Source organism: Phyllostomus discolor, chromosome 7 (genome assembly GCF_004126475.2).
Source record: "Phyllostomus discolor isolate MPI-MPIP mPhyDis1 chromosome 7, mPhyDis1.pri.v3, whole genome shotgun sequence".
Taxonomy (NCBI): Eukaryota; Metazoa; Chordata; class Mammalia; order Chiroptera; family Phyllostomidae; genus Phyllostomus; species Phyllostomus discolor.
This window is the reverse complement of record NC_040909.2, coordinates 81,451,074-81,476,723: the sequence shown is the minus strand read 5'-3', so window position 1 is coordinate 81,476,723 and position 25,650 is coordinate 81,451,074. Positions and strand designations below refer to the sequence as shown.

Below are 25,650 nucleotides of genomic sequence, written 5' to 3'. Positions count from 1 at the left end.
CCATATCAAACTCACCTAGAATGGAATTCCAGAGCCCCACCTTTGCCCAGAGTCTGAACCACAACCACTGTGTGTAGGGCCTGGGCATGTGCTCTGCATTTTTAAAAAGTTACTCAGGTGATATTCCATAGACCAGTGTTTCAGAGTTCTGCTCCAGATTCCAGACCACACTTCAGAAGCAAGGATGGGGTGATCCTGAGCTGCAGTGCTGACATCATCTGAGAGCACGTGAGAGACGAAGATTCCCCCCTTACACCCAGATCTACTGGACCAGAACCTGCAATTTAAGAAAATCCTTAGAAGATTCTGTCACATATTAAGGTTTCAAATGTTCCGTTGTATTACCTGGGAAGCTTTACATTCTACTGACACCTGGGCCCCACCCAAAGATTCTAAGGGTGTGGCCAAGGCAAAGGGCTCTTTCAAGCTTCTGAAGTTGTAATGACCAGCCAAGATAGACAACCATTGTCCCCTAAATTCCAGGTTTTTTCGACTTTAAATAATTTTAAATTTTCAATTACAGTTGACATAAAGTATTATATTAGTTTCGGGTGTACAACCCAGTGATTAGACATTATATAACTTACTAAGGGATCACCACAATAAATCTAGTACCAATCTGACACCAGACATAGTTACTACAATATTACTGACTACATTATCTGTGCTGCACTTTACATCCTGCGACTATTTTGTAACTACCAATTTGTATTTCTTTTTTTAAAACAAATTTTTATTAATGTTCGACTACAGTTGTCTCCATCCCACAACCACTTCCCCCTCTACCCATCCCCACCTCCCAACCTCAATCCCACCCCCAATCCCACCCCCCTTTGGCTTTGTCCATGGGTCTTTTATACATGTTCATTTACTACCCAATTTGTATTTTTTAATCCCATCACCCTTTTCACCAGTTCCTAAATTCCAGCTTCTTAAGGTTAAGCTATAACTTGAGTTACATTGACTTTTGTGGGCTTGCCCAGGCCCTAAGGACCAATTAAACAGTGCTTTTTAAGGGACAGTAAGCTCAGGGGACAAACGAAGTTCAACCCCCGCAGTTTTAAGCTAATCAAATTCGAGTCGGGAAACTTTCGGTACCAGTAGCAAGCAAGTAGGGGACCACACTTGGTGCGCTTCAGCGCCCCTCAACCCGAGCCTAGCCCTTGTCCCTCCCCTTCTCCTCCTCCTCCCCAAACCGCCCCGCCCCTCCAGGCTCGCCCCGCCCCCCTGGTGACGCGCCTCTGCGGCCCGGCTCATGCGCACTCTTACCCGCGCCTCCCAGCCTCTGCTCCACGACGCTGTCATTCTCCGCTGCGCCTCGGTCGGTGCAGACTGCAGTTCCCTCCCTCCTTTCGTCCTCCCCGGCCGGCCTGTGAGCTCAAGATGTGACTGAGCCTGGGAGTGGGCTGGCGGCTCTGCGGCAGCAGTGCCTCGGCTTCTCTCTGGCCACGTTCCCTGCACAACTGCGATTCCCTTGGAGCGGGAGACGGAGACACGCACCAGGGACTCGGAGCGCACCCTCCGGGCCCGGTGCAGTCGCAGCAGCTCCCGCGTCTGCAGCCGCCAGGGCCTCGCGGAGCTGAGAAGGCTAGTGCAGAGAGGAGCCACTGGCTTCGAGCAGCTTAGCGCGATCCCCAAGAAGGCGCCTGTCTGCTGCGTCCCAGCGAGTTGACTGCAGTTTCTGAAGTTGGAGGGAGCCGTGAGGAGGAGAGGTTGGTTTTTATCATCTTCGTGTGTTGGGAAGCTGGGGTGGCACCTCTTGTTAGCTGGGCACCAGCTTGGGGAGGTCAAGGTGCCAGACGCGGACACGCACGCGGGAGAGGCCGCGGTACAGCGGGCTGGCTCCAGCCTCGGCGGATGTGCCAGCTGGAAACGTGCAGTGAGAGGACAGGTGCTCCCAGGGCACTGCGCCCGCTGCCTATGGCACATTCCGCTCGTCTCCACTGTGCGTACGAGGGAAGGAGTCAGAAGGTGCAGTGTCTGATCACCTCTGTCCTAATTCATTGGAGGAGCGCCTCCTGTAATATTCCTGGGGGCCATAGATCTTTGGGGTAGGAGCTAAGCCTCCAGGTTTCCCGCGCATCTCACTTCAGTCTTCCCTTAGGCAGAAGTTGACAACGTCTCCATGATTGAACTTACCCAGTCCTTTGGTGGGGCGGGGTTGGGGGGGGGCAATTTATATGTCAACCCAGCGTTTTGTACAATAAGGCGAAAGCAAGAGAAATCCGACCTGTGTATGTGATTTCATACACTTTAAGAATCTGGGCAAGTCTCAAAGAAATAGATACGGATGACACTTGAGTTTTCACCCTGACCTGCGCCTCTTTATGTAAGGTCTGGATAACTCTGTCTCTGCAATGGCTGCAGCTGTGACTCCCCATACCATTTGTTTAAGGTCCAATTTGAACAGAAGTTAATGAAAATGCTGACATAATATCGCGGCCTGCAGTCTGAAACAGAGAGCACTCTTCAGATTGGAGTGTCTTCTCCTAATAGGGAGCATGCGAAGAAAAAAAAACAGTATATTTGTCAAGGCAGTTCCAGGAATTAGACACACAAGTCATGTTTTAAAATAGCATGCATTGTGCAGAGAGCTTGCAGAAGATCCCTTTGAACATATCCCCTTTGTTTTAGAAAAAGTGGAAATTGGTCATGCCAGACAATTGTTGAGTCTGAAAGTTAAGTGCAATGATGGGCTTAATTGTCTTAATAAACAAAGAGCATGATTTATAGATAGCTTCCCTATTTTGAAGAATAGAAATTTTTAATTTTTCTTTCTCATTTCTCCCCTAGAGATTCCTTTTGAGCAGACCAGTTGATCATCATCATTGATGTTTAATATTTAAGTTAATTAAATTTGTAAAAGGATTCTTTGAAATACCGTATAGTACTGTGGTGACTAAGACAGTGAATATTAGAAATAAAGAGACTATTCAGATTACTTAATATAGAAGTCATTCGTTTAACCAAATATAACATTAAGATTCTATCTATCTATCTATCTCTCTATATATAATTTGGATTTGTAATAATTGTTTAAATAAAAACTCATGAGTACATTTTAATGTAAGACTTATTTAAGTAATCTTTTGGAGGGGGAAAAAGCACATTTATTTATAGTATTCCAGGATATAGAACAAGATGAGCCAGTTATAGGAACCTCATTTAAAAACATATTATAGTTTTTTAAAGAATTCTTAGAATACATAAAATATTATTTCAAAGGTTGAAAAGTTAGTCTAGTCAACACATTGTGTTCGGAGAGTATCCATGGCTTATCTCTGAAAGAGATTACATCCAGGCTTGGGATCTCAAGCAGGTCAACCCCCCCCCCCCCCCCCCCCGCCCCCTACATCCCGCACCCCCCCCCCCTCGCCAGCCCCAAGCATTGCTACATTGTTGTTAGGAAAACAGACTAAGGAGGTGGAATGATGGCCCTATTGCCATCTGTTTGAATCTAGGTAAGTACCTAAACTCTGTGCCTCAGTGTCATCATCTGTGAAATGGAAATGACAGCAGCCTCTCCCTCATTGGATTGTGCTGAGGATTAAATGAGTTCATAGTGTGAAGCTATTGAACCAGTGTCTGGCACATGAAACTGGGTAAAATGATCATTGTTAGGGGAGGAAATGGACAGTCTGGATGACAGTGAATGACTGCTGATGGAGGTGAACAGAATCAGTGCACAGGTACAATAGGGGACGGAGTACATGCATTTACTAGGTACCTCCCAGGGATACAGACACTGGGTAGTATCTGACTTCCTACTTCCTGCAGTTCCTCACTGAGGTAGGTAACTCCATGCTCAGTTTGGAGATGGGGAAACTAAAACCCAGCAAGATCAAACAGTAGAAATCAGATTTGGGATCTTAACCTGTGTCTGTTGTTTCAAACCCTGTTCTATTAAACCCTGCTGCCTCAACTTGCCCAGTGATGTCTCCATCTCTCCTCTTCTCATCCTCATTAGAGCATAATGAAATAAGTGCAATATTACCTTCAATTTACAGATGAGAATGTTGAGCTTACATATTAAAGTTCTAACAGCACTCACATCATTCTCTGTGATGGGGTATTATTGCTATTATCATAATTGATATTTAATAACTCACCCACCATTGCAGGTGGGTGAGGCCCCAGCAGGTACAGGAGTGCTCTCCTTCAGTTTGAATTCTCTCCTTGGCTTTTTACTTCCTTACTGGTCTATTCAGCAAGTCAAGAAAATAAAATTGGTATGAGGTTACAACTCACAGTGGAGGCTGGGCTCCCAAGCAGTCATGTCATCCCTGAGTGGGACTTTAGTCCCAGCCGGAGAACTCCCAGGGACAAACAGAGAAAAAGCTCTGGCACTTTGCCCGTACATTGTACTGTCTGTTCAGAACTGGGAGAAATTTGTGCCTTACCTTAAATAAGCATGGTGACCCTCAGCCTTCACATCTGGTCATGGGGAGCAGTGTGAGGGGCCTTTACAAGCAGCATTGTCAAAACCAGGTCCATGGCCTGTTGGACATCTCACCTGACTGCCAGAGGCTGGGAATGATTGATATGCCAGGGTTTTTGTGACTTTCTTAGGTTACCATCCAGATACTACATAGTGTTCTGGCCCTTAGAAAATGTTGACTTTTTTCTAGATATTGAAATCATATTGCTGTATAAAGCACATACACAACAGACCACTCACAGACTGATTCAATATTTAATTACACCTGTGAGCTAATGCATCCTGCACTGGGAGTACTTCAAGACAGATGTTCCAAGTTGGCTTTCTTTTTCAAAATGAAAACTCTCTGTACAGTGACTGTAGTTAATAATACTGTGTTGTATATTTGCAAGTTGCTAAGAGAATAGTCCTGAGAAGTTCTCCTCACAAGAAAAAAAAATCAGTAACTGTTTGGATGTTAACTAGACTTATTGTGATGAATATTTCTCAATATATACAAATGTAAGTTGTACACCTGAAATTAATATAATGATATATGCCAATTATAGCCCAATTTAAAATAAAATGAAATAAAATTTCTCTGGGAGAGAGTTTCCAGGAGGATGCCTCTGTGTGCTTGGGGACACACCACCACAGATGCAGTGTACCAGAGAAAGGGTTTACCTGATATCAGCAGAGGCTTTCTTCATCTCTGAATTATCTCCTGCTTCACATCTAGCCCTCTTTTTCAGAGTACAGAGATTCCCCTTTTACTCAATCAATAGTTAGGTTTCAAATGCTCCTCTGTTTTAGGTTATTCCATAGTAAAACCTTCCCTAATCCCTTTTGAGATTTCAGGTGGATCCATAATATACTTTTAACAATTCTTTAGACTTTACATATAGTTCTGTTTTATTTCTTGTCTGTGTCATCTACTTATTGGTTTATCTGTGGCCACCTCCAAATTTCTGAATCACTTTCCTCTGACATCCATCTTTCTCCTGCTATGAACATGGAGAATAAATGCAAACTACTTTTAATATGGACATAAGTGAGTGAGAATCATTTACTCTCTTTAGTCACCTATGATTTTGAATAATTTTCACTTTGGATGTGGGGAGTCAGCTGATTTTTTCTGGAAATCTTGCCTCATACATCTCTGAGCCATGTGTTGCAGGGTTGTACAAATTTCTGGTTATGCACTTCATATGTGGTATGACAGAAACAGTCCTTCAAGGCTAGGTCATTGCTGAGTTTGAGAGCATGGGGTGGGTGTGGGGGTAAGACAGCTCTGAATGTGATTTATCTGCCACATCTCTAGTCCTTACTGGCCCTGCCTCTTGAATAAGAATTGGAATGAATCACTAACACAGAGGACTTATTGCATGCTGGCTACCATGCAAGAATTCTACATTTAGTATTTACTTTAATCCTCAGAGTGACCTTATGTGGTAGTTACTTACTTTATTATCTGCTTCTGCAAAAGTGGAAACAGTGGACCAGAAAGGTCAGTGCCCAGAGTCAGGGCCATATGAGGAGGCCTGGGCTCCTTACAGGGCATCTACCGCCCCCAGTTTTAGGGCCTTCATGGTAGTTAAACTATGTTGCATAGAGGTCCTGTGTTGTACTTCTCAAAATAATCCTACATTATCCCTGGGTACCTGAAGTGACTCTGGGATAGAGCTAAAGAGATATTGGAAGACATATGCCATCCTTCTTGCCCACTGCCAGCAGCTGCCATTGACTCTCTTCTCCATATCTTGGTAGAGAAAAGCTTAAGCTTAGTTCATGCAATGAGCTCAAAAAAGACAGCCATGTTAGCATCATGAAATAGGAAGCACAAAGCCTTCAACTAATAATGGGACGTACTGGAGGGGCATGTTAACTTTATCTGTGTTTGGGGTCATGTACTTGCACCATTCTCCTTAAAGAAAGAAGTGTAGAGACCTGAGATTTTTCTTGGGTGATTTTAAAAAAAAGTTATGTAAATCAAAAAAAGTAGCAATAATGAGCATACTACAGTAGTGTCATGTGTCATTCAGAATGAGACTAAGGTTTTTAAAGTAAATGAATACATATGTCTAACCAGTAAGGTTCCAGAGTGTTGTCTTGGAATGAGAATATTGCATCAACTCTGTGTGCAATATAGACTCTCTAACTACAGTCCAAATATAGAACTTAAAACCAACTTGCAATATTTTCAAAACTGTTGTCCTGAACCCTACCTCCCCAATTTTTTTCTTTTTTAAAAAATTTTATTTTAATTGTTGTTGCAGTACAATTTTCTATCTTTTACTCCCACCCCAGCCCACCCACCCAGCCCTCCCCTCCTCCCTCCCATTTCCACCCGCCCCTAGTTTTTTGCCCATGTGCTCTTTGTAGTTGTTCCTGTAAACCCTTCCCAATTTTTTCTTAATTCTACCTCAGGACCAAACATATATCCAATAAGTTCTTCATGTCCCTGGGGTTTGAGTTGTTGTTTTGTTGTTATAATATTTTATCATATTATGTTGCTATCTCATCCACTCCCCTTCTTTGATTTTTTTTAGGACTGTACAGTTTTTAAACCTGTGACTAAAAATTTATGAAAAATTCAACTTTCTAAATGTAGACTTTATTCAGAGGACAGAGAAGTTAGGCCTAACTAAGGTCCTTTACTGAAAACAGAGCCCTTGAAACCTTATGGAGTAGGCAAGTAAAAAAAAATGGTTTTTTAATTGATCAGCAGCCTTGTATCTTCCTCTTTCATTTCATAAGACATAGTCCCCATGTACCAAAATGATCATGTGATCATTTGCTTGTAAGTGATCAATTTAAACTGATGTTCAAAAGTGCCAAAATGTGTGACTCAGTCAGCATGGCCATCATCTGTTTTACTCTTCCAGGAGCCCCAGGGTTGCATATGAAGCCATTCCATGAATTTATTCTCTAAGAGATTTATCCCCTAAGACTTACCTGATCAGATGAGTCCTAGGGCATCTGGTCTAACTGTATTGTGATGCAGTCATTACTGCTCACATTGCTTCTGCTCACCCCTGCCCTTTGCCCCCACCCGGACTCATCCCTGCATCAGTCCTCTGTGATCAAACAAGCAGACATGGTGTATGAGGAAACTGTGATGTTGAGGCAGCTCATATTGTAAGTAGAGGCAATAAAACCACACAAGACAATCTTTTTAATTAACAAAAAATCCAGTCTATAACATAGCTTCATACCCAGAACACCACAACCTCTGCATTCAGCACTTGGCAACTACATCCCGATTGGCCTTTCTGTTTTCCCTGACAGTTTCTGAGGAGGGCTGTGAACCTTCAGTTCCCATAGTCAGTCACTAGCAGTTTGGCAGTGTTGGAGTAAAATTTAGCGGGAGTGATGTGTACTCATCTCTGCCCTTATCAGGTACATATTGATCTGACACTAGGCATGTTGTTGGATGAGGCAACCTCAGACGTAAGAAGATTACTATCACTGCCCTCAAGAATCTCAGTTTTACCAGGGGAAACCACTAGAGCAGCAGTTGGAACCAGGGCACAAAATATGCTAACTCTGCAGGGGTCCCTGACTCCATGGAAGGACTTTCCCAACGACTTGGGGCTGGGTCTGAGTCGGAGGGGACCAGGCAGCTGAGGATGCGGGTGGGATGGCAGAAACCATTGTGAGCACAGGGAACAGAGTACAATTGAATGAAGGTACCAGAGAGGGCAGCCGACCCTGAACAGCTGTCCATCCATGTAACTGGGCACATGGCATGTGGTGGGCAAGGCCAGAGGTGGAGAGTGAGGCTGCAGCCACTTTAAGAAGGGGCTTATGGGCCACATTTGGTCCAGATGAATTTGAGCATTTAGGTTATTTAGTGACCATTCACTTAGAATGGTCACTCTGTGTTTTGTAGAGAATGGATGGGGGTGGGGGTACAGAAAAGAGAAGCCTATGAAAAAGCTGTTGAATCCTAATGCACGTTTAAGGTCTAAACTCAGACTGATAGGAGTGGGGATAGGAAGAAGAGGCACGATGATGTTAGGGTGACTCCCAGGTTTCTGGCTTGAGTAATTAGATGGACGCAGGGGCCATTGCTCATGACAGTGAATACAGAGAATGGAGCAGTTGCAAGAGAAGATGATAAATTCATTTGTAGGTGTGAGGCTCCAGGGCTGAGATTCAAGCAGTGGCACCAGCCAGTGATTCTGGAAATCAAGACTTCGACTGAGCTGGAAATATAGGCTCGCATTTAAAAGTTGTTGAGATTGTGATCTGCATGGGAGAATGCACAGGATGAAAAAGATATGGGGGACAGTAAGATTAAATGAGAGGTTTGTGACAAGTGTTTGGACACAAACTGGCATAAGCCAGAGGTAAGGCAGAATAAGGTGCTTGATGGGATGGAAGCTGCTGACAAAAGGAGTGCAATGGAAAGAATAGGCAGGGAGCAAAGGGACAGGTCTGACTGTTCATTTGCTTTGTCCCCACAGATGACAGTGGCTGTTTCTGATGTGGCTTGAGTGCCTGACAGTAAACATTAGAACCTACTGTGTGAAAGGAGAGTGGGAGTGGGGGTAAAGGAAAGGAATAAGCAATAAAATCATGACTAAAGCATTATCCTAGATTTTAAGCCACTTATAGGACAGAATTATCATCTGTTTTCCCTTTTCATTCATGTTTCTCCTTTGTGGAGAAAAATGAGCACCTGGGAAACTTGGAAGAATGAAAGAATCACTTCCTTCATGCCCAGAGTGCTTGGTTCTCCAAAGCAGGCACATCTTAGCATATGTGTGAATGAGCACCCCAAAAGGGAAAGTGATAAATGACATTATTTAACAGTTTACAGAAATTAAGCTTTTATCATCGCCATAGCATCTTAAGAGCTTTTTGGCCTTTTGAACCAATCCTTTTATAGTTATTAAGGAACCTTTTGGCTCATTGGTTTATTTGAGATATATTGAGTGCAGTTTCCTATAATTTTCACTTGTCTTATAAAAAGAGGCCTCATTATATTATAAACAGAGTGGAGCATTGAGGATAGTGGAAATGATCACTATGTGTTTTAGTTAATACCATGCATTTCAGCCTTTGCCCATTTTGTCCTTTAATTTTGACCTAAGGCAAAATTACTCCCATTAAAGAGATGAGGGCTGAGATACAGGGTTCAGATGGCTGCATAGAAAGAACACAGCTAGTAAATGGTAGAGGTCCTAGGACCCCAAACAAGGTGTTTCGACTTCAAATTCTGGGTTCCTGTCACTCCATCACATTGCCCATGTCTTTGTGAATAACTGCTCAAGAAAATTAGGAGGTAGAATATTTAATAGACTTTTTTATTAGTCTGCTCAATGTACCAACATTTATATTTAATGGACCACAGGTTATTTATGCAAATGTATGTGATTAAGTTAAACTGTGGAAAAATCTTTTTTCCACAAATTAATCTTTTTTCCATTATCTTAAAAGCTTTACAAAAGCATCTGAGTTATAAGTAAAAGATCTCAACATTTTATTTTACTTTTTTAAGATTATTTATTTATTTATTTATTTATTTTTAGAGAGAGGGGAAGGGAGGGAGAAAGAGAGGGAGAGAAACATCAATGTGTGGTTGTCTCTCATGTGGCTACCTCTAGGGACCCAGCCTGCAACCCAGGCATGTGCCCTGACTGGGAATTGAACCAGAGATCCTTTGGTTCTCACCCTGAGCTCAATCCACTGAGCTACACCAGCCAGGACAGGTTTCAGTATTTTAAACTGCAAAATTATTGTAGCTAAACTTGCCATTTGCACTACAAATGAAATTTATTTTTTAGTTGTTTCAATGGCTGTTGTATGTGAAAAGCATTCTTTCTGTACATGTATACATGCATGTATATGAAATAAAAATCAGCCAAATTAAGTTTAATCTGTTGGCTCTCCTTTCATAGTATGCTTGGATTCTCCAAATGCATCAAGTGGTGTAGCTTGGTTTATCTTGCCAAAGCAGCTATCATATTACCCATTTAATGCCAATGAATTAAAGCATTTGTCTTTTTCTTAAGCAGTGTAAAATGATGCAGGGTAAATCTAAAGGGTTTATTTTAGTTTTACAACATGTATTTTGGCTCCTGATATTCTATAATTATGATTTAAGTCATGAGTAACATTGCTACTGTTAAAGCAGTATTTGCTATTCATACACAGTAGTGTTAAATCATAAAATGTAACTGGAATTTTATGACTGAAAAGTTTATGATGCTATATTTTATTTATTTTAAATTTATATTCTTATATTTTATTTCACAAAAAAAATCTATGAGCTGTGCTAAATGGCAATTTCCAGATGAAAGCAATTTCTAGCGAAATACTAGTACCAGCACTTATCCTTAAATTTCAATTTCAAGTTTTGTGGTGCCAATTTTCTATTTTAGCTTTAGTAGAAAAAAAATGAATCTAAAAGGGCTTATGTCCTTTTGTTTTTGTGATATTAAGTGGATTGACCTTTTGTTTTTAGTGCTTATTTTAAAAAATAACCATACACTTGTAAAGTTTTTTAAGTTTTATACATTTACACAATGGAATTCTATGCAGCAGAAAGAAAGAAGGAGCTTCTACTCTTTGCAACAGCTTGGATGGAGCTGGAAAACATTATGCTAAGCGAAACAAGTCAGACAGCGAAAGACAAATACCATATGATCTCACCTTTAACAGGAACCTAAACAACAAAACAAAGAAACAAGCAAAATATAACCAAAGACACAAATAGAGGCCAGGCTGACAGTGACCACAGGGGAGAGAAGAGGGAATTTCAGGGGACATTGGGAAGGGTTCACGGGAACAAATTTAAAGGACACATGGACAAAAACTCAGGGGAGGGTGGTAATGGGAGGGAAGTGGGGAGGGTTGGGGGGGGGGCTGGATTGGGAGTAAAAGGGAGAAAACTGTACTTGAACAGTGATTAAAATTAAAAAAAAGAAAATACAAAAAAACATGTTTGCTGACCATCAGAGTTCTAGTAATTATCATTATACATGGTGTATTGTGATAGCCTTGTTCAGTGTAGTTAAGAAATCACAATATAGGCATATGGAAATTTAAATAACAATAGAAAGTAATGTGGTATTTTATATGTGATTTTATATTTATAGTAATATGTGAGGAAACTTGAAGTAAAATGAGAATTGATTTGGTCATTTCATGCTTCATGTTTCCTAATTTTATCCCAGTGTAAATATGATAATCAGGGCTTGGAGTTAGTATTCTGTCGAGGTGATTTGACATTACTGTACTTACATTACTCACTATCAAGATGAATAGTTAAGCTACATTCCCTACTAATCTTTCCATGAGTATGTATTTTAATATTATGTTTTAGGAGTTCTCATTTTCTAAAAAGACTAATTAAATTGCCTATACCTCTTTTTTTCCTTTCTATTGAAGTTCATTCAGACATTTTTATGTTATGTATACTTGACATGATGGAACATGTCTAAATTAGTCATCTAATTTGAATACCATAATTATGTGTGCAGTGAGGGCTTGATTGAATAGAGAGCTTTTGCATTTTAGCTCTTAGTGGATTTAGGAATTACATGTTTAATTTAATATTTCAGAGTCCTAAACCTGCTTCTGTTTACCAATAGGCATATAAAGAAAAATGTAAATATTTTTACAAACAAAATTTGAAAAGATACACTTCCTTTTCACATCTTAGGAACTGACACTGTGTGTGTGCTGTAGGTTTTTCTTATGTGCCCAAATGGTTGCTGTTGAGATTAGGAGTATATACCTTTGTTTTCCTAAGAAAAACTAAAAATGTTTTGGAGTAAAGTGTTATGAATCTTGGTAAATATTTAGACATATCTGGATAGTGTCAAGAATATTTTATCTTTGCTTTATTATGTAATAGTCACTCTGACCAAAATGTGCCTCTTGAACTTTAGCATCAGTGTAAAATGTTCAATATTGTCAAAGTAGAATTGAAACTAAAAATTTGGAGTCTTGTGAAAAGCATACAATATGGGTAACAGCTTTTCAGGCTCTGGGCTGGGATTTAAAACAAGATTGCTAAGCACTGTGGCTGTTGAGAAAAATAAAACACTCAGTATTAAACTAACAATTTAATGGTTTCTGCCTCCACAGTTCTTTTTTTTTAACGCTAATTTTTTTTTAAAAAATTATTTATTTATTTTTAGAGAGGGAAGGGAGGGAGATAGAGAGGGAGAGAGAGAAACATCAATGTGCGGTTGCTGGGGTTCATGGCCTACAACCCAGGTATGTACCCTGACTGGGAATTGAACCTGTGACACTTTGGTTCGCAGCCCACACTCAATCCACTGAGCTATGCCAGCCAGGGCTGCCTCCACAGTTCTTAACCTTACAACTGGTTGAGTTATTTGCTAATAGTAGCCGGTCAAGAAACAAATTATTATAGATCTTTTCTTTTAATAAATATTCAATAGCATTTTCAAAATTGTTCTCCTAGATACAATTTACAATGAAAAGCCCAGTGTTTCTTCTCTGCTGTTTGATAGCCACAGGCCATTTGGCATGTGGTCCCTTCTCTTATGTATTTTCTGTATGTCTTAAAAATTGTCAGCCTTGGATGAGAAGAAGCCTTTTGCATCTTTACAGTTACAAAGGAGAATACAAACCATTTCTCCTTTGCAGGTCTCCCCATAATGTGACAAGGCCTGTGGTCACAGAATCATCATTTGCTAACATACGCTAACATTTGCTCTTCTTTCTCCATGTTCTCACCAGCTTAAGGAAGTGATAATGTGAAAGATGTTGTTGAAGTGTGAACATATCAGTTTGGTTCAGTCTGTGTCATATTCTATTTAGAGCTGTGGTTCTCAACCATGGGTGACTTTGCCCCCACCCCCCACAGACATTGGGCCCTCTGAAGACATTTTTGGTTGTCACAGTAGGGATGGGAGTACTACTGGCTCTGGTAGGTAGAGGCTAGGGGTGCTGCTATCCATTCCATGGTACACAAAACTGGCTCCTAGAGGAAGAATCTGACCCCAAAGTGCTGAGGTCGAGAGGCCCTGATCTAGAGGGTGGGGTATATCTGTTAAATTTACTTTAGATTGTTTAAGCAAATGGAAATGTAGTAGATGGTTCTGGTGAAAAAAAAAAAATCATTGCATTCAATAGGCATTTATTGAATACCTACTAAGTCCTGAAAGTACTATCAGGAAGGCTGTGACGTAGTCCCAGAGCCCAGGAGTTTACATTCTCTTTGCAAGATGACTGGTCAATAAAATACTACTGTTTGATACCATAAACCCTGTAATTAGAGGGGCCTGCATGGTATCCTAAAATAGAAACAGATTTTATTTCCTACATATAAGGGAATATCTGGAAGAAATCATGTTCTCTGTCTAGATGTAATATTAGTTATTTGTGGGTGAAATTGCTCACTTTCCCATAATCATTAATAGGCCCGATTTCTTGCCCACCTCCCCATTTCAACTGGTACTAAATTGAAATATCAGAAAAATACCAGGAGGTATTGACAAAAGGGTGTTACTTTAGAAATTTAGGATATTTGTTTTTCTAAACATCTTCATTCAGGTATAGCATATACCTTAAGTCTCCCGCTGTAAGTGTATAATTCATTGATTTGTAATAAACTTGCAGAATTATGGAGCTGTCATCACAGTCCAGTGCTGTGCTGCATGTGGCCACTCTGATTCCCACTGTCAGCCCCAGCCAACTGCTAACATTCCTGGCTTTTCCTCTTTTATGTCTCACTTTCTATCTCTATAGATCTGTCTTTTAGAAAATCTCTGGACATTTCATTTGGAATATTGATTTTTACAGTTAAAATATAGTTTGATATCTTCTTTTTGAAAGTCAGCATCACATTTATATTTTTCGTGTTACCTGTGCCATAGCTGAGCTACAGTGTAGGCTGGAGATACTTAGTCATCGGAACTGCACAATGAATAAAGTGAAACTGTGGGAAAGACAAGAAAAGTACATGTGTTTTCTGCAGCATATGGGCTGCATTACATGTATGTGGTATTTTTAAAAAGCCCATTCTTCAGCTTTGTCTTGTTTTATTCCTGGTAAATCTGTCTACTAAGGTAAATTTTTAGAAATGCCTGAAAATCTGAGGTCAGGTCAATACTAGCATGATGTGGGGAAAGTATGGAAGGATTAAATCCTGAGAACTCACCTGTCTGGGGACCTGTGTATGGGTCAACAATCCCTTAGCCAAAAGCAAACCCTTTGGGGACAAATGTCTTTCAGAATTCAGCTTTTAGTAAGGCAATACAGTTCATTCACTGTACATTAGGTAATACTCTCATGGGATTTGGGAAACACAGTAATTTCTATAGCAAAGTTGATGAATATTCACATTTTGTTGCACAAAAAAAGACCAAAAAACCTCATGTCAGTTCAGGTTGGTTTTGGGGGCAAATTTATTTGGTAGCACAGGAACAAAGAAACTGTTTTCAGAAAATTTTACTTTTCAAAATTGTGGAAAAAGATTTTTGAACCTGTCCTAATTTTTCCCAAGATATTTTATTTCCAATAGTTGTCCCATCCTCTTCCCAGCTCCAGCCCTCCCATCTCCCCTGCACACCCACCCCCACACTTCATACAACTTAGCCGTGGATAAACTTGTCTTTTTTTTTGCATCATTAACTTCCCAGCAGACTTGATGAAATGCCAAGTTAGCAGTTCAGTTTCCATGGATGAAGGCCAGGTATGAATGTGATGGCCACCAGACCTGCATTCCCTTGCGGTTTGTGGTTTCCCCTCCCTGACGTGGGTCTGCACTGTAGTCATGTTCATCTACCCCAGCCCCCCACAAGGCCCAGGGCCCCGGAAGATGAAGATGGTTTTGTTAAGTCAATAGGAAGTCATTGAAGAAAATCCCTAAGGTAATGGAGGTGGCTGTTACCAGGTGGCCCCAGACTCATGCTTCAGAACCTTCACACCCATCACAGAACCTTGGGCAATGAGACCAAACAGCTATAGGGAGAGAGAAAAACCAAAGCAGAAAATCCATGAGAGTAAATTCTCTAGAGATGAAGTTATTTAGAATTTAAGAAAGGTAAAGATATGAAGAAAATGGCATGGAGTTCTTCACTGGGCTTACAACTTAGAAGCAGGACAACCACTCAAAGCAAGACATTTCAGACTTGTTCCAAATTGTTAAAAAATCTGCATGGTCACATTATATAATTTTGTCTATTCAGCAAGCCTTGTTAGTCTTCATGATAAATTTCATATCTCTGTTAATTTTCATATTCCATTAGAGGTACTTAGCAAATTGTATCTGTGGCTGTGGGTTTTAACTGGTTTTCCATGGACTTCTAAGGTACAGATCTATTAAGAGAGGGAGTGAATACTTCAACCAATGTGTGAAATTTGCTTTTGTTGCATGTGAGTATTCATGCTCTTATGGCAATATTACTTAGGCAGAACATACTACAGATTGTGGGACCCATTTACGAGCAAGGGGACACAATTTCTACAAATTGGAGGAAATTGCAGAGAGTGGTATTGTGCCAGTGTCAAAGAAAAATTGTGCGTTTATAGGGACATCCAAGAATTTTGCCTTCTGAGGGCTCAGACCATTGTCAGTGCAGTAAAGTTTGCAAAGACCCTGTGAGCTCAAGGCTTTTTTTTCCCCAAGTGTGAATACGCTGGTAGGTTCTTCTCCTTGTCATCCTTGTTTAAACAGCGTATTTGTGCTTCATCTGATTTCCAGTTTCTGCTTATTTAAAATTATTAAAGGAACTTAGAGACATGGGCAAAGAAACATGGGAGCAGAATATTTCTATGTTTTCATATTGTTCTACCTTTACAGATATCTCAACCAAAACTAGAATAAAGTGTTCATATATCTTTTTTCTTTTTTTCTTTAAAAAAAGAAAAACCTGTGAGGTAAAGGTCAACCAAGTATAGGAGATGGTAGTTCTTGATGCTTTAACAGGCACTCGGGAGTGCTTCTAGGGATGGCTTTGAAGCTTCTTAATCATTTCTAAAATTTCTATCTAAAGACATTGACTTATTTATTGCCCTTTGACCATGGAAGTCCATACCTACCTTTCCTACCACAGACTTCACCTTGGGCTTCTTGGTTGACAGCCACCTCCTACTCCAGTGGCAGCCGGCAGCATCCCCTTCTCAAGGATCATTTTCTCTGCTATCTCCCAACTTGAAAGAACAAAGCTTGCCCTGTCTTGGTTTTGCACCTGTCTTCTCTTGCCAAGTGTCTTCCTGAGTTTGCAGACATTTCTTCTTGTTACCACATTTCCTGTTGTTAAAGACCCGACAGCCCACTGTGGCCTCCTCCACTGCAGCACTTTCTTTTTTGTTTATGGAGCCCCCCACCCTCTCTGTGCCCTTCTGCTTCCCTCTGTTAGGGTGGGGGGACACCTCATCGCTCTCTCCTTTGTATCTCTTCCTGTTTCTTTCCAGCTGCCTTCACATCCCCTTCTCTATCCTGGCCAGTGAGACCCTCACCTGATGGCTTTAATACATAGTGATGCCCAGAGCCCACCCCCTGTCATTGTGATTAAGGTGCCCTTGGGGCCTCAGCCTTGGTGGCTTTTGAGAACTTCCAGATGATGTAGAGCCACCAGTTTAGAAGCCATGGCACCTGTCCATCTGTCTGTTGTTGTAGATAGTAAGCCATTAGGGAAGGAGGCACAGGAAGTTAGAAGAAGGATGGGAAGAGATTGAACAACAACAACACTTCCTCATCCCTCTGTTTACTTCTGTGGCACCTACACCCACCTGCTGGTATGACACAGTCTCCCCCTTGGACTGTCTTCTTATCAGTAAATCCCAGGTGGTCAGGGTAGCCCTATGTCCCCAGCAGGCCACAGTGCATTTGGGATGAAATGTGCTTATGTCGTGAGGCTGGCCACCAGAGGCCTAATGTCTCTTGCATCACTTCAGCCTCTTCACTTGCAACCAACTATTTCCATTTTTCCTTTTTGTAACTCTCTGTAAACCAAAACCACATGCCCTCCTCCCTCATGGGCTTAGTTCACTTGACAGATACTGACGATGATACATGCAGGAGAACCTAGTAAAGTTTCTGTGCGGAAGTCTTCATGCTGTTTTTTTCCTGGGGACAAAGATGGGTTGTGGGGTCTTTGCTGGGAAACTATTGTGGAGAATGTAATTTTTCTGAATGAGTAGGACCAGGGAGGCCACTACTGAAACTGAACTGTCATCTCTTTATAGCTTCCTTTTGTTTTTAGTACACCTCTGGGTCTCTGACATCTTTCCTTACATGGTGGAATCCAGGAATTGAACACATTGCCTTCAAATAGCCGCTTTACCAAGCCTCTTCTCTCAACTTTCTGAAGCCCAGAACACATGTCCATTTTCCAGAACCACACAAAAGAACCATGTGTGTGCCCATTGCCCCACAGTTTCTAACCGGACTAAGGTTAGAACACAAGTGGGTTTCCAGTTCTCTCCAGACCCTACTGCTTTATTGTTAGTGGATATTTTGTTCCAAAGACAATACTTTTATTGTTATCAGTAAGAACATTTAAGTGAGGTGATTTTGATATTTATAACAAGAATGCATAGCTGATTTATTTTAACGACGTCCCATGTGAAATTTATGGAAAATCTAGTTGTGCAAAACATAATTAATTAAAATACAATGCTTCACTTTACAAACTACTGTGAAGATATAGGAATGCCAGCCTTCTGTAACACTGTCCCCTGAGCACAGATATTGCACAAAGCACTTCTGCCCCAGGTGTCCTCGTCCAGATAAGAAATGCAACCTCTCTACCTGTCAGCCTCATGCACAGTGTGGGAACCTTGCCAAGTTGTTGCAGGCCAATAATTTATCCACGCATTCATCCATCAGCACACTGTTACAGAATTCCTCCTGTGTGCCACACACCTGACAGGCAGGGGAGAGAGCTTCCTACCCTGACTTTCCAATGGTAGGAGACAACCTCCTAAACAAGGAAATGTCAGCAGGTGTCAGATTCTAGGCAAAGGAGTAAGTTCTATTTACGTCATTGGAGAGGCAGTTAGGAGAGTCCCTCTGAGGAGAAGCAGTTAGAAGAGTCCCTCTGAGGAGGTGGCATTTAAGGTGACATATGAATGAAACACTCAGAGCCACCAGAACTGAGAGATCAGCCTGGACAGAGCAGACTCAGGCCATCCAGGACACCAGGAGGACAGAGTTGTGGATGGGACTCAGGAATAGGGAGTGGCATGGCCAGGTTGGTATTTTAAGATGATTGCTTTGGACCAGAACAAAGGGTGAACCGGAACCAGGGACAAGGATGCTGGGGCCTTGGGCTGGACTCAGGTCCTGGCACCAGGGAGCCTTCTGAGATCAGAGAGACAGTGTACCAACTGCATATGAACATGCTGACCTCAAGCTTCTCTCTGTCTTCTGCCCTGACCCAGACTGTCCCTTGCAGCCTATCAAGGACACCCACCTTTATTTACTTGTTAAGATGCTTATTAAAATGCTGATTTCCAGACCCCAACCTGGTCTAGTGATACAGAGAGGGACCCAAGGCTTCATTAAGCATCCAGGTGTCTGAGGCAGAGTCCGTGGACAAGTTTTAGAGAAATACTGCGTCAAAGGACTGGGCTATTACTTCAGTATCCTATTTCATTCTCAGGCTCCCAGGGAGACAAGTGTGTTCTCTGCAGATTCCAGATGGGAAACAGGCCAGTGTGATTGGCATCTCGCCCAGGGTCACACTGCTGGTGCATGTTATGACTGGCCAAGTGTCTGTCCTTTTTGTACATAGCTAGCCTGTGTGATGGGAAGATATCTACAAATTCAGAAAACCTCTGCAGGTTCATGTGGCTCATGAGTGAATATGACCCTTCTCTTGAATCCAGGCACAAATGAAGTCCTTATGATTTTTTCCATAAAATAAAAGACATTTTTCATTTTCACCAATAACTTGATTTTTTTTTTGTTTTTTAATTGTTATTCTATTACAATTGTCCCAGTTTTTCTCCCTTTGCCCTCTTCCTCCCAGCCCATCCCCTGCTCACACAACCAATCCTCGCACCATTGTCTATGTCCATGGGTCATTCATATATGTTCTTTTACTAGTCTCCTCTCCTTTCCCCTGTTCTCCCCACTCCCCCTTCCCTCTGGCTGCTGTGAGTCTGTTCCATGTTTCCATGTTTCTGCTCCTATTTTGCTTGTTAGTTTATTTTGTTCACTAGATTCCTCTTATAAGTGAGACCATATGGTATTTGTCTTTCACCAACTGGCTTATTTCACTTAGCATAAGAGTCTCCAGTTCCATCCATGCTATAGCAAAAGGTAAAACTTCCTTTTTCTTTATGCTGCATAGTATTCCATTGTGTAAATGTATCATAGTGTTTTGATCCACTCATTTACTGATGGGCATTTAAGCTGCTTCCAGTACTTCACTATTGTAAATTGTGTCTCTATGTACATAGAGGTATGTAAGTTCTTTTGAAATGGTGTTTCTGGATTCTTAGGGTATAATCCCAGTAGTGGAATTGCTGTGTCAAAAGGCAGTGCCATTTTTAATTTTTTGAGGAAATTCCATACTGCTTTCCACAGTGGATACACTGGTCTCCATTCCCACCAACAGTGTATTAGAGTTCCCTTTTCTCCACATCCTCACCAGCACTTATTGTTGATTTAATGATGGCCATTCTGACTGGTGTGAGGTGATATCTCATTGTGGCTTAATTTGCATCTTTCTGATGGCTAGTGATGCTGAGCATCTTTCCATATGTCTCTGGGCCCTCAAATGTTCTCCCTGGAGAAATGTCTGTTCTGGTCCTTTGCTTATTTTTTAATTGATTGTTTGGCTTCCTGGTTTTGAGTCATATGAATTCTTTATACATTTTGGAGATAAACCCTTGTCTGATGTATCATTGGTAAATATATTCTCTTATAAGTCAGTTCCCTTTTCATTTTGAGGAGAGTTTCTTTAGCCCTACAGAAGCTTTTTATTTTTTTATTTTTAATATATTTTGTTGATTATGCTATTACACTTGTCCCATTTCCCCGCCTTTATTCCCCTCCACCCTGCACACCACCTCCCACCCAGATTTCTCCCCTTTAGTTAATGTTCATGGGTCATACATATAAGTTCTTTGGCTTCTACATTTCCTATACTATTCTTAACCTCCCCCTGTCTGTTTTCTACCTACCAATTATGCTTCTTATTCCCTGTACCTTTTCCCTCATTCCCTCCCCTCTCCCTTCCCACTGCTAACCCTCCATGTGATCTCCATTTCTGTGATTCTGTTCCTGTTCTAGTTGTTTGTTTAGTTGGTTTTTGTTTTTAGGTTTAGTTGTTGATAGTTGTGAGTTTGTTATCATTTTACTGCTCATATTTTTATCTTCTTTTTCTTGGATAAGTCCCTTTAATATTTCATATAATAAGGGCTTGGTGATGATGAACTCCTTGAACTTGACCTTATCTGGGAAGCACTTTATCTGTCCTTCCATTCTAAATGATAGCTTTGCTGGATAGAGTAACCTTGGATGTAGGTCCTTGCCTTTCATGACTTTGAATTCTTCTTTCCAGCCCCTTCTTGCCTGCAAGATTTCTTTTGAGAAATCAGCTGATAGCCTTATGGGTACTCCTTTGTAGGTAACTGTCTTCTTTTCTCTTGCTGCTTTTAAGATTCACTCCTTCTCTTTAATCTTGGCTAATGTAATGATGATGTGCCTTGGTGTGTTCCTCCTTGGGTCTAACTTGTTTTGGACTCTTCAAGCTTCCTGGACTTCCTGGAAGTCTATTTTCTTTGCCAGATTGGGGAATTTCTCCTTCATTATTTGTTCAAACAAGTTTTCAATTTCTTGCTCTTCCTTTTCTCTTTCTGGCAGGCCTATGATTCCGATGTTGGAATGTTTAAAGTTGTCCCAGAGGTTCCTAAGCCTCTCCTCAATTTTTTGAATTCTTGTTTCTTCATTCTGTTCTAGTTGACTATTTCTTCCTTCTGCTCCAAACCATTGATTTGGGTCCTCATTTCCTTCCTATCACTGTTGGTTCCCTGTACATTTTCCTTTATTTCCCTTTGCATAGTCTTCACTTTTTCCTCTATTTTGGGACTATACTCAACCAATTCTGTGAGCATCCTGATGACTAGTGTTTTGAACTGTGCATCTGATAGGTTGGCTATCTCTTTGTCACTTAGTTGTATTTTTCTGGAGCTTTGATCTGTTCTTTCATTTGGGCCATTTTGTTTTGCCTCTGCGCCTGTTACATAGTAAAGGGCAGAGCCTTAGGTATACCAGGGCAGGGCAACCCATGTCACTTTGATTTGGTGCTGTTTTGGGGGAGGGTGCTGTATTTGGGGGAGGGTTCTGTATTTGGGGGAGGGTTCTGAGAAGGAACAGTGGCACTGGGCTCTCATCTGGCCTCCAGTTACTTCCCCCACTACCCACAAGCAAATTGGGCCCTTCTGGTGCTGATTCCTGGGTGGGTGCATTTGTTACATTCCAGGACCCTACAAGCCTCTCCAACGAATTCTCCTGTGATGCTGGGAGTTTCTCCTACTGCCTCAACGCGTATAGGTTTTTTAAGTCAGAGGTTTTGAGGCTTTATTTTCCTGTACTGGAACCCCGAGTTGTGCGGTCTGTCTCACTTTCCAGTTGTTCCTCCTGGTTTATCTGCACACAAATGTGGGACCACCTTTCCTGGTCTGCCAGCCACCACCTTACCACAAGTCCTCTTCGCCCAGCTGCCTGTCTCTGTCCCTCCTATGGTCTGGATGGATGTTTCTTTTTTAACTCTTTGGTTGTCGGACTTCCATACAGTTTGATTTTCTGTCAGTTCTGGTTGTTTTTTGTTTTAAAATTTGTTGTTGTCCTTCTTTTGGTTGTGTGAGGAGGCACAGTATATCTACCTATGCCTCTAACTTGGCCAGCAGTCCAGAAGCTTTTTAATTTGATTTAGTCCCATTTGTTTATTTTTTTTCTTTATGTCCCTTGCCCTAGGAGATATATTGGCAAAAATATTGCTATGTGGTATATCTGAAACTTTATTGCCTATGTCTTCCATTAGGACTTTTATGGTGTCACGACTTTTATTTAAGTCTTCTTTCCATTTTGAGTTTATTCTGGTGTATGGTGTGAGTTGGTGGTCTAGTTTCATTTTTTTGCATCTGTTTGTCTGGTTCTCCCAACACCATTTGTTGAAGAGGGTATTTTTTTACTGCTTTGTCAAATATTAATTGACCGTGGAGACATGGGTTTATTTCTGGGCTCTCTCTTCTGTTCCATTGATCTATGTGTCTGTTCTTATGCCAGCACCAGACCATTTTGGTGATAGTGGCCTTGTAGTTTAGTTTGCTATCAGGTATTGTGATCCCTCCAACTTTATTCTTCTTTCTCAAGATTGCTGAGGCTATTTCTTTATTGATGTGGATATTTTGAGTATGTCGGCTCTCTTCTGCTATTGGCTTCTAGTGGGTAGAGGACAGGGGTACTGCTAAACATCTTCCAATGCATAAGACAGCCCCACAGCAAAGAATTACTTGGCCAAAATGTCAGTAGTACCAAGGAACTTTGCAAAGCACTTTGACACATTCGATCAGTCACTGCACCTTCTCCATATACTACACAAGTCTTTTTTTGTGTGTCTCAGTTACATTTTTACCTTTCTTGAAATGATAAAGCATAATATGCCAAAAATGTCTTGTATTTTCTTCCATCTTCAATATTAAAATGGCTGCACAAAAATTCACCCATTTTGCTAATTTTTTTAATGCACACTGATATGACAGCTGTCACAATAAAATCTAACAAAATTTTTTTGAATGAAGTTGAAGACAACTAAGCACTACTAGAGCTATTGTATGGAAAAAAACTAAATGAACTATTTGGCCAACCCAATAACTTTTTGTCCTGAATGAAAGTTTAATTTTGTTCCTTGAAGGTAGAATTTAACTCCTAGAAGGAAAACGTATATACAAAGGGAGACTTGATCTTTATAGGTCTTCCTGGGTCTCTGTTTAACTTTTTTCCATAAAGACTTTAAGAAGGTTAAGGAATGACATTTTTTTCATTCACCCATAGACCTAGAAACACAGGCATTAGGCTTCACAGAAAATTAGGATGCTTTCAGTTACCATGAATTATTTATTTTTTAAGTGCCTCTTGAACCAAGAGTTGTAAAAATGATGTTGATGAAGTCACAGAGGACTGAGGAGTGAAAAGCATGCTGATAATTAGAAATCCTATTTAAAAGCTGGCTTGAAAACACATTTGCTTAAATCGACTATCTGCCTGCCCTCATCTGAAAGTGTGAAGAAGCTTCCAGCTTTATAGGATATTGAATGGGTTTATCTGGGGAATTAATTTCATAATAAAGTTTACATTGGCCCAACTTGTAGGGAGCTTCCCTGTATTAGTTTGTCCAGGCTCCCATAACAAAATACCACAGACTGGGTGGCTTTAACAATAGACACTGATTTTCTCACTGTTCTGGAGGCTGGAAGGTGTTGGCCCTGGCCAGTGTGTCAGCAGGGCTGGTTTCCTCTAAGGCCTCTTTCCTCAGTGCACAGGTGACTCTCCTGCTACTTTCCACATCAGATGCCCCTGGTGTCTCTCTGTGTGTCCTAGTCTTTTCCTCATATAAGGACGTCTGTCACAGTGAATTAGAACCTACTGTAAGGACCACATTTTAACTTTATTACCTGTGTAAAGGCCCTGTCTCCAAATGTAGTCCCATTCTGAAATACTGGGGGTTAGGACGTCTACATATGAATTTTGGCAAATCAGGATTCAGTTTATAACACCCCCTACCACCCTCTAAGGGAATATGGAGGTGGGAAGAGCATGAAAAAAGGGTAAGAAAAAATTCTCCCTGAGTAGGGTATCCTTTGTTCTGCACTGGCATGCCTCCTCTGTTGGTCCCTGTAGCATGCTGAGGGGAGGACAGGTAGGAACCATAGGCTGGCATCACCTATGACGTCTGCCCTCACTCAGTGTGAATTGCCTGACTCAGACTTGAATGCAGTTTGAATGAGCTTCCTGGAAAGGTGAAGGGGCTCTGTCTCCTGCCACTATAATGTCATGCGGAATTGGGTGGCCTTTTTGTATGCAGACCCCACCATGACTGCCACAGCATAGATCGTTGCCTTGGTGATTTCAAAACATTAGAAGAACACCCCTTCCTGAGGTTATTTCATCAGCAGTCATCAGCTTCCACTGCTACTGTCCAGAAAGGCTAACTTCCATGTATAGGTTCTCCCAAGTAGATGTTTTATTGGTTGCAGTTGGTGGTCACTTTCATTTCTACCGTGAGTGCTGGGGTGCGGCTCAGGGCCATCTCTGGGGGTATGATGTACAAGACAAAGGCTATGTATTGTGAAAGCAAAATGTCCCCCATCTGTACTTGAATCTGTATGTAAGCAAAAGAGGAACTTCAGTGACAATCTTGAAAGGAAAAGAAAACTAAGTTTAACTAGTTTAAAGAACAGTACATCTGTGATTGTAGTGAAAGCATTCATGTGATGATTTGGTAGATTGGTAAGTCTAGAACATAAACATACATGTTCTAGAACATATTGTGTATTGGAAATTAATAATAATATGTTATTTATTATGTATAGGCACTGATTTCTAGACTTCGTGACCACCCTCAGGCCTTTAAAGGCCTTTAAGTAATTGTATTAGGTTATCTCCCCAAGCCTTATCTACTTCCTTGGTTCCTGGCTCATTCACAGAACAAAAAGAGAAGTGACACAAATCTGTAATAAATAATGATTATGATGCTTTCTTAGCACTAGTATCTATTCTTTGGGACAGGAGTGGACTTTGGGACATTGGTATCTAGTTACAATTCTAAGGAACTACTATAACAAACAGCGTTCCACTTTTGTGTGCTACATTTTTCTTTTTTAAAAAAAAACTTATAAATTACTCAGGCTTCTTGAGATCCTTTTAGGAGGGAGTTGGTATGTAACTAGTACATAATCAAAGAAGCACACACCCAAATCTGAAGCCCTCTTATAATAGATATTAAGGAGTTATTTTTGATTTTTTAAAAATGAGGTTTTTAGGCAATATAATAGTATCTTAAAATTAGAATAAATGTTTGGCACTGAGAAACTTTAGACTTTAAATCAGTGTTTCTTCACTAATTGTTGATATATTTTGTCAGGAGCACAGGGGCACTGAAATGCATCTGTTTATCCTATGACTTGTTTTTTTTTACTCAGTTCTTTTTGAAATTAAAGTCTGTTGCACCTGGCTGTACTTTATTTTCATTGCTGAAAAGAATTCTGTTGTATGGATATTCAACAATTAG

The 25,650-nt window shown here is 40.9% G+C and overlaps 1 protein-coding gene across 1 annotated transcript in view; it reads left to right on the top strand.

Annotated features, from left to right (window-relative positions):
- The first annotated feature begins 1,277 nt into the window (after window positions 1-1,277).
- The window catches only part of PAG1 (phosphoprotein membrane anchor with glycosphingolipid microdomains 1), a 131,190-nt gene continuing 106,817 nt past the window's right edge, over window positions 1,278-25,650 (top strand). Inside the window, 1 exon segment of the mRNA XM_028519017.2 lies at window positions 1,278-1,712. The gene's annotated coding sequence lies outside the window, so the exon portion shown is untranslated.